The sequence below is a fragment of the Cupressus sempervirens genome, chromosome 10 (assembly GCF_028749045.1).
Source record: "Cupressus sempervirens isolate cs-2001-9-10 chromosome 10, ASM2874904v1, whole genome shotgun sequence".
NCBI lineage: Eukaryota > Viridiplantae > Streptophyta > Pinopsida > Cupressales > Cupressaceae > Cupressus > Cupressus sempervirens.
Window position 1 is genome coordinate 839,111,267 of NC_143127.1, and position 21,568 is coordinate 839,132,834.

Here is a 21,568-nt window from a genome sequence, read left to right on the forward strand (position 1 = left end):
TCTCTCTCTCTCTCTCTCTCACACACACACACACACACACACACACACAGACACACGTGGCTAATTGTTCTACTAATATATAAGATAAATTCATATGATGTATAAGATTAAAAATGAATGGGTATGTGCAAGATCATGGTGTGCCAAAAAGTGGCAACCTAAAAATTATGTAGTTCTAAAATAACTTTAAGTATTTCAAAATCTGTTCCAAATTTTTCTCCACCCATCTTAATATAAAACCAAAAAACTAATACCTGTATAAGGCTTATTATATCTTTCGATAGAAAACCTACATGGTCATATTTAAAAATGTGTAAAAATGTGTTTCTAGTTTGTTCTTGTGTGTTTTTTACTTCAAACATGTAGTTGACATTTTTTTTCCTACCTAAATGTGATGAAACAAAAAGAGGTTCTTAAGAATATTCTTAGCTTTCCATAAATGTAATGTCTATCAAATTATGACTTAAGTATGTAACTATTACTTATTTTCTAATGGAGTTATGTATAAAGTGTTGATTGACAAATTGATTTATAGACAACTATAACTTTCAAATGGTACAACATTTTTAAAATCCAAAAGATGAACCACATTCTATGTTTCTTCTTGTAAGAATTTTCCTTAGGACAAAATAGCACAAAGATCAAGAGGATCAAACACTAGCACAAAAATGGACTAAATTATGATTAGTATAACAATAATGAGAATTCTTTCTATTATACAGTACATACTAGGAGTGTTTGTATGTAAAGGCCTCTAAGATGCATCTAGAATGTCTCTAGAATGAACTAGGAGATAAGCATGACAACTAAGCACATGTCCTCCATTGTGCATGAATGTATATGCATCAATGAGAGGATAAGTATGAAAAGGTGTATTTCATGTAGAGATGTTGTAGAAATGATAAGCTTAAAATAGATGCTATCTTATGTGTTGTAGACACCATGTGCATAAAAGAGTTGCTAACTCATGTGTTGTCAATAAGACAACTCAGATGACTACGCATACTTCTAGGTGACTAACTAATAAATAATAAAATAATGCATTAACCTAAGTAAACTCAAGTAAAGTGTAAATAGTGAATACTTATTTACACCAACACCCCCCCTTAAGTGCAACTTAGGAATGCACTTAAGCTCACAAATGCATGATGGGTCTTGGCTATGAGGCCATGTTAGGAAACCATGTACAAAAGAAATGATCTACATATAATGTGATGCAATGCAATCTCTCATAAAGCGGAGAAAGAGGGAAAGCCTCATGGGAAAAACCTTCCTCCAAAAAGAGAGATAAGTAAAATAAAGAAGATGATAGAGAAGAAGCCCTCAAATGAGGAAAAGATCCCTCCCATAAGAAAGAAGAGAGAAATCAAGGGACTCCCCTTTTTTCAACATCTTGCACCCCCAAGAGATCTAGCAAATGAATATACTTGACATTAGTGAAGGATTTGGTGAAGATATTTGTGACAGGCTTTGATGTATGACAATATTGTAATGCAATGATCTACTCATGTATCAGCTCTCTAATGTAGTGCATATGAATCTCAATGTGTTTGGTACACTAATGCTGAATTGGATGTTTAAAGATCTCAATAGAACTTTGATTGTCACAATGTATGACTATAGATATAGGTAGATTAAATCCAAACTCCTTCAAGATTTGCTATAACCAAAGAGCCTATGTAGTTGCATTGATAGCTCCTCAATACTTAGCCTTAGTTGAAGAAAGAAAAATGTTATTTTTCTTCTTACTCTAAAAAAAAATGGGGATAGAACCAATGTGAAACATGTATCATGAAGTAGACTTGCAAGAATTGAGATCCACTGCATAGTCTAAGTCTACATATCCAACTAGCTAAAGTCCTATACCTGCCGCATAGTGTATCCCATGTGTATGTGTACCTATTATGTAGTATAAGATGCACTTGGAAGCCTTCCAATGAAGCTCATGTAACTCTTTCATGAAGCGAGAAACCATGCCAACTGCAAAAGCTATATTAGGGTGTGTATGTGTCAATTAGATGAGACTCCCAACCAATTATCTATACAATGTAGCATCAAAAAGTGGAGTGGTACACTTGGCCTCTAACTTGAAACCTAAAAGAAAGGGAGTAGGAGTAGGCTTGTAGTCACTCATGTGAAATTGAGAAAGAAAGTCAAGAGCATACTTGGGTTGAGAAAGTGTGATCCCCGCTAAAGACTATGTGATCTCAATACTGAGGAAATAATGTAGTAAACCCAAGATTGTCATAGCAAATTTGTTGTGCAAAGAGGTCTTGACATTGACAATGATAGATAAAGTACTTATTTTAATGATCAAGTCATCTACATAAAGCAAAAGTATCAAGTGTGAGTCATCTTGCTAAAGAAAATAGACATTCAAATTAGAATGAAAGCTGGTGAATCTTGCTGAGAGTAGGAAGGAATCCATCTTGGCATACCAAGCCTAAGTAGCCTACTTAATACCATAGATAGACTTCTTCAACCTACAAACCATAACAGAATCCTATATGAACCCCTATGGATGCTCCATATAAATCTCCTCATGAAATTCAATGTTCAAAAATGCACTCTTTACATCCATCTATGTACAACCCAACCGTTAGCTACAACAATAGCTAGTGTCAAGTGAATGGAATTCATTTTGGCAATTGGTGCAAAAGTTTTAGTATAGTCAATGCTAGGAACTTGTGAGAAACCTTTGGCAACTAGTCTGGCCTTATGCTTATCCACACTTCAATTCATTGCAAATTTGGCTCGATAGATCCACTTACATTGAACCAACTTTCTTCCTTTAGGAAGGGGAACTAAGTGCCAAGTGTTTTTTTTCATCAAAGAGTTATATTCTTTGTCCATGGCCTTGTCTCATTTTGGAATCCCTGATGCTTCCTTAAATGACTGTGGATCTAAAGAAATTACAATATAAGCATGTAGAAATTATTTTTGTTATGACCTTGTCCTCCAAGTATCAAAATGATTCCCCACCAATGAACCTACTAAATCAAGGGTTTGTTGTGCCCAACGAGGTTTAGTGGAAGAAGAAGGAATGTCCTCAACTTTTTGTGGACCCTATGAAAGTGGTGTCCTCCAAGTGAAAGTTGAAGGAATTTCATCTTCCTAGTCACTATCATCACTATTATCACTTTCCATGAAGGTGGAAGAAGGAAGAGTTGAAGAAGCCAAAATTGGACAAGTTTCTTCAAAGTAAACACTCCTCTCAAAAAATATTTCATGTGTCTCTGAATCCATGAGTTTGTATGCCTTAAGATGGTTAGGATATCAAACAATATGCTTGGTTTTCTTTGAGGTTCTAATGGAGGTATCCTTTTCCATGCTGGACAACCAAAAAATTTAAAGTGCTTTATGCTTGGGTTTTTGCCACACCAGGCCTCAAAAGGTGTAATTCCATCTAAGGCCTTATGGAGACTTCTATTTTGGATGTAATTGGCACAACGAATGGCTTTTTAACAGAACACTTGATCTAAAGACTTATGTTGAAGCATACAAGTGGTCATCTCCTTAAGGGTTTTATTCTTCCTTTCAGCAACACCATTCTATTGTGGCATGTATGCAACTAAATGTTGAAGATCAATACCCTCGTGAGTGAAAAATTCTATAAGCTTGGAGTTGACATATTCTCTACCATTATTTGTTCATAGAATCTTGATGGATTTCCCTAATTTTTTCTCAACTTGATGTTTGAAGGTGATAAACTTATCAAATACTTCACTCTTATGAGAAATAAATAAGAGCCAAGTGTAGCATGAAAAGTCATAAATAAAGGTGAGAACATAGAGAGCCTTACCAAAATATGGTACTAAAAATGGGCTAGCTACACCACCATGAACCAATTTAAGAACATCAGTAGCCTTCGAAGACTTCCCCTTATCATATTTCTCTTTAGGATGTTTTCCTACTTCACAACCTATACATACACCCTATAAATATTTGACTTGAGGTAGAACAATGACCATATCCTTGCTCCTATGTTGTTGAAGGTAGCAATAATTGAGATGTCAAAATATCTCATGCCAAAGTTTAGTTTGAGAATTTGAAATAGTCAGCAAGGCAAGGGAAGTGGGCTTGCAAAATGAGAAAAAGAATAAAAGGTTGTATCATGATTAGCCTTTCCAACTACCACCATAGAATCATCCTTGAGATTTTTCACCACAACTGTATTAGGAGGGAACTCCACTTTGCTACCACATCCATAGTGAGTTATTTGGTAGATGGAGATAAGGTTGGTGCTAAGGTTAGGAACACGAAGAAAATCCTTGAAGACATCATTGTCCAACTCAACATTCCCTTTCCCTTCAACTTCCACTTGAGTGTCATTTAAGGTACATTTGATGGTTTCAAAGATGAGAAATGCTCCCTTGAAGCACCCATGTGATGTGTAGCTCCTGAATCAAGTACCCATTCCTCAACATTGCTTGTACTTTCTACCAAAGCTTGTCCCTTACCCATTGAAGTGGTTAAAGATCCCTTATCCTTATAGGAATTTGGTACATCAATTTTTTGTTTCCTTATTAGGTTTACCAATTCATCAATATGCTTATCCTTACACTCATGTTCATCATGACCATTGTTCTTACAATAGGCACAAGTTTTATTCTCCCTTTCATTGGAGTTTTTCCCCTTCTAATTATTTTTGGAAAAGACTTTCCTTGTTGTGAGGAAGATTTTTGAGTGGAAGAAGATTGATGCAAGGAAGATTGGTGTTTAGAGGAGGATTGTTGCATGTCATCTTGTGGCTTTGCCTTCCACTTCTTTTGCTTCTTGTTGGACTTTTTACCACTTGAATTCCCTTCATTAGCTACCAAGGATTTGTTCTTGGAAGACTAGACAATCCCATACTAAATTGTCATGCTCTAAAACCAACATTTTTGAAAATTTCTTGAATGGAGGCTTAGTGTAGGCAGTAGTCATTATTAATTTTTGAGTGTTATAACTAAAACAAAAGTAGCATATTTAGGTGGAAGATGAGTCATTATATGTTTGATCATCTTTCCATCCTTGATGGGTTCACCACAATCCTTAAGTTGTTCCCTATACATGTCTACTTGGGTAAGATAGTCTTTGATGGTGTCAAAATTCCTAGGATCCAACTTGAGAAGTTTGTCCTTAATGGTGCAGGCCATGTCTTCATCTACTATCCCATACAATGCTTCAAGTTTAGCCTAGACCTTTATTGGATTGGAAAGTTTCCTAATGTGATATTTGATAGGATCTAAGATATTCTTTAGCAAGATTCCTAGGCCCATCTCTTGTTTAGATTCCTAATCTTCTTTTCGAGCCCCATCAACATCAACATGAGGTTTCTTTTTTGCACTAGTTACATAATGCAATAAACCTTTTTCAACCAATGGTTCCTTTATGTTTTCTTTCCAAGTAGCATAATTATGTAGAGTTAACGTCAAAAAATAACTCATAATGCAAGAGCACAATATTAAGGGGACATAAGAACACAATACACACCCCATCGTTTTACTCAATCAAAAACCCCCCCAAATAAAATATTTTGGCACTTTTTACTCAATGTGTTTACAATGGGCCACTTTGTCAATGACCTTAGTGGGCTTCTAATTTTTAGTTTACAACCTCCTTAGATAGTTCAAATCTGGATCTTTACAATGCAACTTAGAAATATGATAATGTTGTAACAATACAAAGAAAAGATAGGACCTATTTCTAAAAGTGATATTTTTGTCAACACAAGCCAATAATCTAATTACAGATCTAGAAAGTAGACAAAATATTACAAACTTTTAAAAAAATGGAACCTGATATCAAGTCTAGATGAGCCCATATAGAGCAATTGAAGTCTAAAAATGTAGGATTGGATAGGTACAGTTACCAAAAATTAAAATTTCTAAGAAATCTATGCACCACAGCCAAAAAAGAACCTATACCATTAAAAAGTTTAGGAAATTCTAGCCAAAATCAAAAGAAATTGCATCTGATTTGGAGCTCAAATGACTAAGATATGGCCTCCCAAATCAGACTATCAAATCAAAAATGAATTTGGAGAGGGGTCTAATCAGCAAAACATGATGTTAAAATTGACGTCCAAACAGCCATCATAATAGTTATATTTGGCCTTCGAATGATGGTCATATGACGATCAAATTTAAGCTAAAAAAAAAAAGATTTTAGTGAAAAATCTACCCTTAGATGATGTCATTGCTAACATCAATAGTCTACAGACTATATGGATGCCTACTGAGTTTGATTGTATGGATCTGGTGACCAATAGGAAGTAAAATCCAGTGTGGGGACATCTCATGATTCTTTGGTGGTTGGCAAGTTTGCTGCACTGGTGATCGTGCCTTGTTGCTAGTAAGAGTGCCTTGTTGATGATGACAAATTTTGGAGAAGGTCTGACAAGGTTTAATCCCACATCGATGGTGGGTGTTGTTGATAATGTTTAAAAAGAAACACCTATGCTATATGAAATGAAAAAGGCTGTCAGGTATGTGGAGTTGCCGACTGGTATTGTTGGCATGGCTCAATATTGATAAGGAATATGCATGAATTTGTGATTAAACCACCTATGATTAATGAGAATGGAATATGCTAAAGTCACATAAAATATTCTTGAATCAATTGCAAGCGCTAGGATTTCACTGCCTAGTTTTTGCAAAAAAAAATCTCTTCAAGCCCTACTAGCCTAATTTTTTTTGAAAAAAACCCAAAAATTTGCAGATAAAAATAAAATTCAGATCTAAAACAAGATAAATTGTAGATCTAATATATGACCATACTATATTTGCAAATTAGGCCTTTGGGTGCCTAAAAAACTGTTTTACCTCAAATTCGACTATTGCCAAATATAGGCAAATTTATAGTCAATTTTCACCGAATCAATGCTCTGGATGTAATGGCAAGGTCCACTTTGGCTCTAGACACTCCCAATGACTATAGATGCTCCGGATCTGAATCGAGTCCCTTCAAGAAATAAAGCAATAAGGTTTCAATGGCTATGTGAAGAGAATCTTCCTCAGCTCTAATACAATGTAAGAATTTTCCTTAGGCCAAAATAACACCAACATCAAGAGGCTCAAACACTAGCACAAAAATTGACCAAAGTATGATTAGTATAACAATAATGAGAATGCTCTCTATTATACAATACACACTAGGAGTGCCTCTATATAAAGACATCTAAAATGCATCTATAATATCTCTAGAATGAACTAGGAGATAAGCATGACAACTAAGCACATGTCCTCCATTGTGCATGAATGTATGCGTATCAATGAGAAGATAAGTATGACAATGTGTATCTTTTGTAGATATGTTGAAGACAATATGAGCTTAAATTAGATGCTAACTCCTGTCTTGTAGACACCATGTGCATAAAAGAGTTTCTAGCTCCTAGGTGACTAACTAATAAATAATAAAGTAATGCATTAACCTAAGTAAACTTAATTAAAGTGTAAATAATGAATACTTATTTGCACCAACACTTCTACTATAAGGAAAAAAACATTTAATTTTTGTACATTTTTGAATTAGTTAAGGTGGTCAGATGCAAGAGTTTTTTAATTCCAAAAATACTATGGTAAAAAATTAATGATTATTTATTTATTTAGAATAAAAATACCCAAAAACATGCATCACATTCATGAATGATTCTAATTATTATATCTAGAATCTTATTAAAAAGTATTATCATTCAATTTTGATTAAGGTGGTCAAATCTATGCCTACTCCTTATTTTTATCTTAAAATTTTTGTACTATTGCATTAAAATTAAAAATTTTGACTAGTCAATTTTTAAATTTTTTTTTTTTGATAAGGCCTATTAGTTTATAAACTAAAATCAATTTCCTAGGGTTTCTTTTCTATCAGCCTTTTGATAGAAAGTTCATAACAAGGTGAAAAGTGCACGTCAATGTGACATAACCCTGATTTGTTGATTTATTATTCCCACTTAAGGGCATAGTTTGGTTGACCATGATCTTGCAAATACTTGCATGTTTAAAAATAATGGTACCAATGCTCTCTCTCTCTCTCTCTCTACTCATAGAGATCAATCAAACTTATATTGAAAGTTTCAGACCACCAAGTAGATCAATCTAACACCACTTGGCTCCAAAGACCTTAGGGATATAATATTGGTGCTTGGTTCACTCAACCCATTATTTTATATAACTCTTCACATCAAACACTATTATTAATCCATCTAATAGGTGCATCACCTATATAAACTGAAGTCTCAAGTATCTTAAGCTATTTTTAAACCCTAAACACTGCGATGAAAAGCCTAGATCCTAAAATATTTATGGACAACTCCACTAATGAAGAAATAAGATATATGTTGACAATAAAATGTATGAATGATAATTTAAAATAAGAGTCTTCAATAAATTCTTTCTTTCTTGACTTGAACTTCTTGAATGCACCATGAATTACACCAACTCCCCCACTTCAGTGAAACTAAGTAGGATGCGCTTAATCTCACAATGAAATATGGATCCTAGCTTGTAAGCCATGGTGGGTACCCATAGATAATATGAAATAAAATACATGAAATACAATCTGTCATAATGTGTGTGATGTAATGTTAGGTACCTTTATCATGAGTCTTATGAAACTTCAATATTTCTTCTTCCTTTTCCTTTAGAAGCATTTGCAATGAAATCATTTTCAAGAAGTACAAATTATTCTTGTAAGACTTTATTTAGCCAAAGTTTTCCAACTTGTCTTTCTCAATTGTCATTTGAGCTAGAAATTTATCAAGAGAAGGAATTTTCAATACATGACTAGGAACACAAATAATATTATATAATGTAGATATTGTCTTCTTCTTTAATGGTGAGGATAGAACTAAATTTATGTATTTTGAAACACATGAGATGTAGTGCGCTCTAGTAATGTATGTTTACAATCAAACCCTATTGAGGTGCACACACCTCATTTAACTAAAGTGGAACGTTGTGATATCCAACTTTTGACAAACTAATATCTTTACCCACAAAGATCCACCTGTCCCTCTCTCAAAAAAATCTTAAAGTACCTAATCCGAAAACAAAAAAACCTAAAACCATAATCCTTAAAATCTAATTCATCTCTCCCTCTTCCCCACCTCTCTCCCCATATCTCACTTTATCCCTCATACCCCCACCTCTCATATCACATGGAGGAGAGGTGAAATTAGAGTGAGTGGGAAAGCAGAAATAGATAGATAGATGGAAGTATAAACATTGGAAATAACATCAACCTTAGGGTATCTGCATGATCATGGTTAGCCAAAATATGGCCTTAAGTGGTAGTAAAAAATTCATAAATTAGGTTTATGTCAACTTGACATGTTATTTTAAAGTATATAAGAAATTTATATTAAAAAATTGTAAGAAAAGAATCTTTATAAATTGAGTGTAGTTTGTAAACTACTAGTCCTTATCTAAAAAACTAAAGTAGAATTAATGAGTCAAAGTTTTGGATTCTATAACCTAGGATCACCTATGACCCATTGGAATAAAATTTGTATCCCTAGGAATACATCTAGTTGTGTGAATTTTCAAAAAGGCTCATAGCTTTCTACCCCATTGGAACACAATATGTATGCCCTCGTTCATAGGGGTCCTAGGACCCCTAGGAATACATGTTGTAATGTGAATAGTTGAGAGGGATCATAAGCTAACCTACAACCCAATGTGGCACAACATGTATGCCCCTATGGTTTCTAGGACTCTTAGGAAAAAATGATGTCATGCAATTGGTCGAAAGGCATGATAGGGTTTAGGGCCTATGTCCAAGCATATAGCTTAGGGATTATGAATATGGAGTTTAGGGTTATCTATGACCCCTTTTGACCCATTGAAATACAACATCTATGTCCCTATCCTTAGGGGTCCTAGGACCCTAGGAATACATAGTGTAATGTGAATGGTCAAAATAGATCATAAGCTAATCTATGAACCTTTACAATCCAATGGAACACAACATGCATGCCCCTGTGGGTTCTAGGACTCCTAGGAACATGTGATGTCATGCGATTGGTCAAAAAGGGTCATAGGTTCTAGGGATTATGACCAAGCATATAGTTTATAGATTATGAATGTAGAGTTTAGGGTTCTAAGAATAGGTAGTTTTTAGAGTTTAAGAGAGAGAGGAGAGAGATGAGGAATTCATAAGTGAACCCTATTTCCACAAAGGGAAGATATTTTAGGGATCTTAAGGGTTGAAATTATGAATTTGAGTTCAGTATTTGAATTTGAATTACAACAAAGAATCGAAAAAGATCATATTATGAAGAGGTGAAAATGTGATAGACATTTCAAAAAAACTGATTCATGAAGTTAACCTATTAATGAGAAAAATTGAAAGAAAATTGTGCTAGAAAACACCAGGTCTGAGTATAATGGTAGAGGAATTGTGGTAAGTAAGATCAAACAACATGATGTAAGATTTATATGTAGAACTATAGCATCTAAGATTTTTTCAGTTCAATAAAAGATGATATGGAAGAAGGTTTTAGTCATGTAGTGAATAAGATGTGTGCTGAGAATGTGGAGGTAAAGTTGTATGAGATACTTAAAGCACATTTAGTTGAGAACCTAGAAAGGATAAAGAAAGTGAAAAATAGTCAGTTTAGATTCAAATAATTGATAATATACATGTTTTTCCATTTGATAAAGAGGTTTCCATTCATATTTGCATCTGATTTGTTGAAGGGTTTTTGGGAAGGAGGTCTATATAGAGGAAGAGAAATAGGGAGGGGGTATATAAAGAGGGAAATCTACTTGATTTTATCCATCTCTTTCTGCCTCTATCATGGTCTCACTCTTTTCTCAAAGATCAATTTCCCATTTTTCTCCCTCTTTCTCTCTCCCTCTCTTCCCCCTTGCTCATTCTTTCCTTGATCTTGCTATCATTTTATTTTCTCTCTCAATCAATTGTACTATCTATGTTGGCATAGAGAAGAGAGAGGTAATTAGTGTGGGGGAGATATTTATAAGGGAGGAAGAAATTGAGAGATTGAATGGAGGGATAATTTTTGTTTAGGTTTTGATTAGGTTTATATTTAGTATTTAATTTGGTATAATGTTAAGGTTATGGTATAACTAAAATTAGATTTATAAGATTAGCATGTTCAACATCTCGTTATATTTAGTTGAATTTGGTATGCTGTTATCCCTCCTTATCTTTTTGTTTCCAACAACCTCTCTCTCTATATTTCTCCCCATATCCTTATAGTTTTATCTCTATTTTTATATTCCCCACATTTCTTCATCTCTCACTCTCCCTCACATCTCTCTCTCTCTCTCTCTCTCTCTCTCTCTCTCTCTCTCTCTCTCTCTCTCTCTCTCTCTCTCTCTCTCTCTCTCTCTCTCTCTCTCTCTCTCTCCCATTACCCTTCTAGACAATCTCTTTTTCATCCAAGATCCCTTTCCCCTCTCTTCCCTCTTTTTCATTGTCTCCTATCCTTCTCCTCCCCTTCTCTCCCTCACTCCCCTATATAATACACACAATAAAACCAATGGGTTTTTTCAAAATAGCACCAACCATCTGCTTTAATTTGAGGTAAAATTAAATGATACATAAATAAATACCTACCCCCCCCCCCCCCCCCCCTCCCCCTCTCTCTCTCTGTTTCTATCCACCTTAAATTTCCTTTCATATATCTATCTATCTCCCTCTCTTCCATGAATTTTGTACCTTCTCCTATTCACAAATGCCTTAAGTTTGCATTTGATATTTTTAATCCCATTCAACCCATCATAGCTAAGCAATCTATTTTTTTTAATGAGCTAAAATCTTTCATAGTGGGTTAATGCATTAGGTTATCTATATTAACCTTCAAATTATCCTATTTCCCTATATCGTAGAGGATCAAAATGGTAGATTTGGAAATTTTGAAGCTTTTCTTTAGTTTGCTAGGTTCCCTTTTCCCCCTAGCAAAATGGTGAAATTAGTTAGGCTCTTCCATGTGGTAGGTTGAACATTACATATTATCTTATTTTCACAATTTATTTTTTGTTTGTGTAACTACATCTAATCAATACAAGAAATTGTGAGATAGGATAGTGTGTAATTTTAACCTTCTTGCATGAATTACCATAACTAGTTCCACCATTTTTCCAAGCAAAAAATAAAAACTCAATGAAATAGCAAAATCTTTTTCCATTTCTGAGGATACCATTTTGACCCTCTCAAAATAGTGAGATGGGATAAAACAAAGGTTACCAAAGATAACCAAACACATTAGAAAACAATGGGAGATTATAGCCCATTGGAAAAAAATTAGATCATAATGAGGATAACATAATGGTTGACAACCATAACCCCGATGTGTTACCATATATATATATCAAATAAATATTCTAGACTTTGTAGGAGGTTTTTTTTTTCCAAGTTGTGATAGAATTTGTGATGTAATATTCATATTAAAATTCATCTCATTTTGTGTAACGTAATTATCAACTTAAATATATAAGAATTGTGTTAGAAATTCTTTAGAATATTTGAGAGGGGGGGGGGGGGGGGGTGGTAGTGGTGAATCAGTTATTCAAGGTCCAACTATCCTATTCAAACTTTTCATCAAGTGAAGTGTGCCCATCAAACTATTTATTCATCTAAGCTTAAACATTCCTATTCGGCAAGTTACTGTAAATCAAAATGCAAGCATAACACATAAAGATATCACCACATAACATAGTGATTTATGTGGAAATCAAATTTGGGAAAAAGCACTAGTAACATGCTACTCAATTCTCACTCTTCTGAAGTGATGCCCTATGAAAGACCTGTCCTGTTAATGGCTTACAACACATTGTTAAATGTGACTTGGTTAAAGGATTTAACCACCCTATTAGAAGTGGGCCTGGTTAGAGGAATTTAGAACACTCACTTTGAATGTCACCCTATTAAAGGATATACAAATGGATGTTAGACCAACCTAAGTCCATAGGATTTCCTTTTACCCTAATTGATAAAATTTTTAGAGAGTAACAATAAGGGGTTTTGACCTAATTACAACATAAAACATAACTTGCAAATTTTACATCACTTCTCAACTCATAACATTGCTTGGCCTTTAGGCTTTGCAACTCTGACAGCTTGCCCTTGTTTCAAGCTTAGTCTCCTTTAGTCTCCATGCTTAATGTACTAGTGCAATCATCTCTCTTTGACCAGTAATCAAAGTAGTGTCTCTATGCTCTAGTCTTCCTTCTCCTAGATATCTTCTGCTTGACACCCTTTAACCTCTTCCCAATTTGGCACACTAGCAGGTCTTGCTTCTTGGTCTGTGACTCCTTAAATAGAAATTTGGAATTTCTTTTCATGCTTTATTCTTACCTATTTCTATTTAATATCATATGGATTAGGTAGGATTCATTGAATCTAACCCATATTATGTTCCTTCTAGAAACATCATGAAGAATGATCTTGAATTCACTCAAGAATAGTTTACATAGAATTCTGTGCTAGTAGATCATCATCCTTATCCTCTAACTATTTCAAAAAATTCTAGGTAACAACTATGTTAGCTTAGATATGGTGAATCTTTGACTAAACCAATAATGCAGTAGGTCGACACTATTGAAATTCTGGTGCTCATCATATATTGAGTTACTCGACATTAACTGTGTTTTACTCATGCTTGGCACCTAAAGTTCACTCAAAACCTACTAATATTTTCTATTTACTTGGCTCCTATATCACTCGATACTTGAACTTCACTCAGAACCTAAAGTTAATTCGGCACACACTAGATTTTGGATTTGTTCAACTCCAACTGAGAATTTTCTCAGCTTAGACTAGCTTGCTTGGCACCCACTGATGAACTTAGTTTAAGCTTTGGAGTCAACCTTGTTTCAACTTATACTACTAATGTTTCTAAGTGTGACCAACCTCTATATCTTCAAGTATGTTACCAATATATCATTTAGCCATTGTCTTAATTGATCCTTGCACTTCATTACAAAACCATAACTCAACCTTTCCCTTAGTTACTCTTGTTACATCTATTTGATTAAATCCTCTTCATCAATAAACTAAGTGATTGTACTTGGATCTTATAAGAAATTGTCATTCCTACAAATAGCAAGTTTGACATCAATGACAAAACAATGATTGAAAACATTCTGTTAACAAAATCTCCCTCTTTGAATCAATCTTCTTCATCAATGATCTTTTCAATTAGATTTCCAACAATCTCCCTCTTTGGCAATGATGGAAAACCAAACTGATCAACCATCAGACGAAACTATTCAACCAATGCTAACTAGGTTAGAACATCAAGTCAAATGCAAAAAAAGAAAATTGGATTACATAATTTCTTCCTCTCTACTTCTCTCTTTTAGCTATTATATTACTTTTCTTTCCTTCTCTCCCTCTGTATGCATTTCTTTTATTCTACTATTTCTCCTTGTTTTGATCAACCTCTTCATCTTCTCCCTCAACTATTGATTATTTTTTTCTTCCTCTCTCATACTATTGATCAAATGTTGTTCATCAATTTCTTACTACTTCACCCTCTTTGACAACAATGCCAAAGACATATTATCTTAGCATCTTATCATGGAAATATAGAATTTGCAAGTTTCTTCAATTTCTCCATCTATCACCTTGCTTGTGATTGATTTGGAACTTCAGTGCTTTAATTACTTTCAGAATAGTCCTAAAGTAGGTATCCTCTATATCATTATGTAATATTTCACAAGTCAATTCCTCTAATGCAAGGAAGTCTTTGTTTATTTAAGTAGCCTTGGCTAGGGGTATCACCCTTAACTTACGTATAAGATACTCAAAAGAATCTTTAGGTAGTGCTTTTATGAAGATGTCAACAATTTGTTCCTTTGAGCTAACATACTCCATCTTCACTTGTTTGTCTTCCACCAATTATCTTACATGGTGATACTTTATTGCAATATACTAGGTTTTGGCATGCATTATAGGATTTTTGGATATGTTGATAACACTTGTATTATCAAAATAAAGTATCAAAAGCTCATTCACTTCTTCCTTCATAACTTGCAAAAAAAATTTGATCCATACAATATTGGTGCAATTGATAGTAGTTGCAACATATTCAACTTTTGCTATTAACCGTAAGGTACAACTTTGCTTTGTGCTGGTCCATGTAATCAATCTTCTTCCCAAGAAAAGTGCTTCTCCATTGGTGATTTTTCTATCATCAATATTACCTCCCCAATCTACATCAGTGTAGGCTCTTAGTTAAAAATTTTTACTTGTCTTGTAGTATAAACCAAAGTCATTAGTTCCTTTTAGGTACCTTAGTATTCTCTTTACTATCATTAGATGATTTTCTCTTGGATTTGCAGAAAATCTTGCCACTAGTCCAATAGCTAATGTAATGTTTGATCTACTATGTACAACATACTACAACTTTCCAATCATTGATCTATACAATGGCTGATTCACTATAGCTCACTCATCATTCTTAGATAACCTATGTCCTATTACCAATGGTGTGTTGACTAGTTTTTAGTCTTCTAATCCAAATTTTTTGAGCATCTCCTTGATGTATTTTTGATTGGGTCACAAATATGGCATGCTTCAATTGATGTACTTTCAATCCAACAAAGAGCTTGATTTCTCCAAACATTGATATGTCAAACTCATGTTTCATTTGATTAGCAAAATCTTTGTATAGAGAATCTTTTCCTCCAAATATTATATCATCAACAAATATTTCAGATATCAAAACATCTTTACCTTTTTCAGCCTTGATATATAGGTTGTTCTTGTCATCTATTCTTTCAAATCCCATCCTCACAAGATATTTGTGCAATCCCTCATACCATGCTCTAGGTGCTTGCTTCAAACCATAAAGTGCATTATGAAATTTTAAAACCATATCCTTGTTGTTGTCATCAAAAAATCCCTCTGGTTATTCTATGTAGATTTCCTCTTCTAGTATACCACTCAGAAAAGAAAACTTCACATCTATTTGGTATAATTTGAATCCTTTGTAAGTAGCATATGCAAGTAATGTTTCCATTCTTGCAATGGGGGAAAATGTTTCCCCATAATCTAGTCCTTCTTCTTGTGCATAGCCTTTGCAAACTAATCTAGCTTTGTTTCTAGTTATCTCACCATTATCATCGAGTTTGTTTCTAAACACCCATTTGGTACCAATTACATTCTTATCAAGTAGTCTAGGAACTAGGGTCTAGGTTTTTTTCTTCTCAATCTGGTCTATCTCTTCTTCCCTAGCTTTATACCAGACATCATCTTGTAGTGAATCTATTACTATTTTAGGCTTAACCTTTCTAAACAATCATGATTCATTCCTTATTATATTCCTTTTCATTGCTATGGCATCCTTATCACCAATGATTTGATCTATAGGGTGATGTTTCCTTACATACTTGGCTAGTCTTGGTTCTACCTTCTCTACATATTTGATTCTTCAGCTTTAGAGTTATTCTATTCTTCTCCATCTAGTAATTCATCATTTCTTTTATGTATACCGTTTTCAGAATCAGAATGTGCATTTTCTTCATTCTACAATTCAGCTTCTGAATGCAACTCAACATTCACTGGTTGTGACTCAGCTGATACTGAAATTTATTGTTGATTCCCAACTTGATTGACAAAATCATCTTCAATAATCATCCCTTCATATAAGTATACAAAAGATCTATAATCTTCTAATTTCTTGGATTCATCAATCTAAATTTTTGCATGCTCATCAAAATTTACATTTTCACTCTCCACTATCTTGTTAGTGTTACTATTTAAACACTTATATGCCTTGCTTCTAGTGGAATATCCAAGGGATATTCCTTCATCACTTTTTGTATCAAACTTTCCATTTCTATTATCTTTAAGAATATAGCATTTACAACCGAAGACTTTGAAATGCTTTACATTAGGTGAGTGACCATACCATAGCTCAAAAGGTGCTGCATTTGTACCTTTCTTGACTTGGAGTCTATTTAGAGTGTAAACAATAGTACTTACAACTTCGCTCCAATCCTTTAGAGAAAAATTTCTCTCCATCATCAATGTTCTTACATAGTCTATCACTGATCTATTCCTTATTTCAGCAATGCCATTTTGAGGTGGAGTTCTTGGTGCTAATGTTTTCCTTTCGATGCCTTTGTCATTGCATCATATCTCAAATTCCTTTGATGTAAATTCTCCTTCTCTATTTGAACTTAGGCACTTCAAACTCTTTTCTATTTCCTTCTCAACTCTGGCCAAATACCACTTAACCATTTGAAATACATCAGATTTTTTCTTTAAGAACATTACAGTCATTATCCTAGAATAATTATCTACAAATAGCATTATGTATTTGTCTCCTAGATAGCTTTTTACTTCTATTGGACCACATAAATTAGTATGGACTATCTCTAGTACTTCTTTGGGAGTGTATTTTTTTCTTTTGAAACTAGAGTTAGTCATCTTCCCCAGTTGACATTGTTTGCATATTGTGTTTTTAGGATTCTTCAATTTAGGTAAACCTCTAACCTTCTTCTTTTTTCTGATGCTAATAAGATTGTCAAAGTTGACGTGACTTAGTCTTTTATGCCATAACCACACATCATCAAGTCTAACAATAAGACATGTTTCATCCTCCATATCTAGGTAAAACAAGTTACTCCTAGTTTCTTCACCTTTTCCTATTAGATTTCCAGTAGTGTCATAGATCTTGGTAGATTTGTTTCCAAACTCTACTTTGCAACCTACATTGCCTAACTATGATACACTCAATAGATGTAATTTATTCCTTCAACATAGTATGCATTATCACATGAAATTTTCTCTGTGAGTTTAATTGAGCCTTTTCCTTTGATTTGACATGGAGCATTATTACCAAATCTAACACTATTTCCATCATAATGAGTAAAGGTAATAAAATTACTTTTGTCTCATGTCATGTGATGTGAGCATCCACTATCTATGATCTACTTGTCATTCTTATTAACACATGTTACCAATGTTGTTTCTTTCTCTTCATTTGATTCATCCTTCATGGCCACATAGACTACTTCATCAATGTTCTCATCAGAATCTTCCTCAACAATGTAGCATATTTTTCCTTCTTCCTTGTTATCTTTTCTATCATCTTCTTTCTTGCTCTTGTACTTGTTTCCTTCTTTGTAGTTCTTCTTCTATGTACATCTTGCAGCAATATGGCCTACCTCATTGCAACTAAAACAAATGATAGGGAGCCTAACTTTGAATTTACCTTTGCCTCTATGTAATCTTCTAGCCAGTAGTGCTTCCAACTATTCCACATCTTCCTCATCTGTGCTACTATCACTAGATGCATGCTTTCATTTTCTACTCTTCTTCCTTGATTTCACCTCCTCAATGTCCTTCAATGTTAGCTTGGCCTTGAAAGTAGATTCAAGGTTCTTAGGTTTGTAGTTGTCAAAGTTGGATAACTCAAATGTAGTAAGTCTTCCTACAATTCCTTCAAAGGTTAGTGTGTTTCCTTGCACACACCTTAGCACTTGGATGGCTAAAACTCTAACAGGATAGATGGGGAGAAGGGACCTTAATTTTTTTTTTTTGATAGTCTCTTCTTCTAATAGACCTCTAGACTTCTTATTGCACTTACAACTTCTTTCATTCTGGATCCATATTGAGCAGCATTCTCACCTTCCTCCATTTTCATGTCATCAAGATTTCCTCTGAGACTTTCTCTTTTTTCTCTCTAAACATTCTAATCTCCCCCATAGATATATATCAAGGATTTCCACATCTTGAATGCAGTGTCACATCCTATGATTTCATCAAATTTAGTATAACTGAGTGTAGAGGCAATCTCTAGCATTACTTGATTGTCCTCCTTCCTTTTACTCAAATCATCTAGAATAAGAGGTCCAATTGGGTCTACATGTTCTATTCCAATTGAGGTTTTTGTATAATCACCTATTGATCCAAGGTGCCATTTCATCAAACTTTTCCATGCAAAAAAGTTTCCTTTGTTGAGCTTGGGAGCTTCTCTCTTAAACATCTTGATATTTCTGCTTCTAGTACCTTGAAACTAAACAAGCAAATGACTTTGATACCAATTGTTAGAAATTATTTAGAATAACTAAGAGGGGGGTGGGGTGTGTTGGCTTCTAATTTAACAGTTTTGTAAATAACCAAGAAACCAAACCAATGCATCTAAGGCTAGCAAATTCCTATGATGAATGCACCTGATTGTAGTCTTGGGCCAACTATAAGGCATAACTCCTTCTTCACTTCAGGCTTTGCAAGACCTAGGTAGGTGAACCTCATATTCAATCATTATGGTACTAGTGCAAAACATATTCTTGAATCTATTTACTGTAGATTACAACCATTATATCTCCTAATAACTCATGAAATGACATAGATCTATAATAGAAAATTGTAATTCTATGATATACACAAGTTGAGTGAGGGCATCACATTTAGGTTCTTCAACATAAAAGGGAAAGAACATTTGATTAATGATGTTGAGTTAAAAACAACCTCAAATATGCAGCAGTATAACAAGTGATCCTATAACTAATCAGTGCTTAATCCATTAGGTAATTCAATGAATTCAAAACATACATCTATGACATCAAGAAACATTTCATATACTCAGACATCAAATCTATATAATCACCTTGTGATTCAGACATCATTGTTCATTCAGATCTCATTCTCACAAAATATCCTTCTGAAAATAACCAGTAACCCTGTCAAACACATAAAACGTTTACTTGGCCCTTTGTTCCAACAAAAAAATACATCAGACATACAACCTAAAGGGGATGCAAATGGATCTCATATCTTTGTTCCAAGAGCACATAAGACTATAGATTACTGAGATAGGAGATGAGAATCAAAATGAAAGTAATGAAATACTTGCTCATATGTATTCATTGCATTTTCCTTGTCTTTTATCCATATTCAAGTCATTTCCCTGCTAGAAATCAAAATTGAACATCAATACCTGAATGTGGTTGCAGATTTGGAATTGGGAAGAAAAGGTCCTATAGATTAAATAGACTGCTTCTTGTACAGAAACTAACTGCATAATCAAAAAAAAAAGATTCTCCTGATTCTAGAGATATATAATATCACATATTTTGCATACCAGAAACCTCTAGAAAGTTAGTTTGAAAAATGATCCTCTGGTAGGGGACTCAGGTTTGTTTGCAACTTTGATTAAAATTTTTCAAAAAATTAAACAAGTTCTAAAGTTCAAACTTTAGAATATGGCCTTTTGAATTTAAAATTCTGAGCGTGTACCCACTTTGAGAAAAATAATTTAAAAAATAATTATTTATTGCCTTCACATTTTTCCTTGCTCTCTAAATCTAGGGTCAAACTTCTGTTGACCGAGTGCCACATGGCACTTCCTGATTGGTCTTGGAACTTACATAGCCATCTCATCACCATGTGGTGCTCTTTAACATTATCCAAGACCTTTTCTCTATTCCTGTCTGCTAACATTTTCATTTTTTGGAGGTTTCCTTGGGTTAGAATGCCCCCTCTTTGAGCTGCCTTTCTACCTCTTCAAATAGATTGTCCCTTCAAACATCATTTATGCATCAAAATACAGGAGTGCAGTTCATTACATTATTTGAGTTTGACATGAATTCTTCCATAGTCATAAGTCATTGGTAATATCGCCCCCCTTTAAAAAAAAATTAAATTATTTCTAATTAGTATATGATGCCTCTGTCCCTCTCAATGATTAATTCTTAAAAATAAATCTCCTTTTCAATGGATTCACCCTATATTTATAACTTTGGGCAGCTTCAAACTTCAGTAGCAGGGTCTTCATTCATGTGCTACGGCTTTCCCTTTAAGACTTCTTGCTAACATGACTTACTTTCCCTTCTTTTTGGTGTAGGCTTCCTCCTCCAATTTATTTTGAAGATTCCATAGAGCAGGATGTATAAAAATGTTTAAAAGAATGAGAGACAATAAGTGATTTAAAAAAGAAGAGTAGTAGTTGCCCAATGTCATGATGCATTTGAAGACTATTGACACTAAAACCACATTGAATATAGACAGGTTAAGTTCCTATAGCCTGCCAATTATTGCCATGAATCACTAGGATTGTGATGATGTTGTAAAAAATGTGAATGTGGTAACCTTAGCAGATGTTACCCTTTGGCTCTTCCACCATGTAAGGCTATTTATAGAGCAATACCTGCAACTAAGCCAAACCAAATTATATCTTCATTGTTCACTATTCTGGGGTAAAGCACAGCTTCCATTGCTAGGAAATCAAAGATATAGAGGGAATATCTATAACAACTATGTATATTATTCTTCAGCATCTAGAATATTTAGAAGAAGAAATTCTAAGGATACTTTTTTGGAAGGCCATTTAAACATCATGTATTCTTTCCATAGATCTTAGAATGGGGTGCAGATGTTCTATTTCTAGAGCTAGACATGAAGACATGCAGCCAATTTGAGTTGCAATGATACCCTCATAACACGATATCCTCATCTCTAAACACCATATCAGTCTAACATCATTTAGACGGGCCCCAAAGGGGGTCCGACTAATTTTGTTTTTTTTTTTTGAACAACTGATATTCAAAACTAATTCATTAACTGTCTGGCACTAATCTGATAAAAAATCAATCACTATAAACCAATTGGA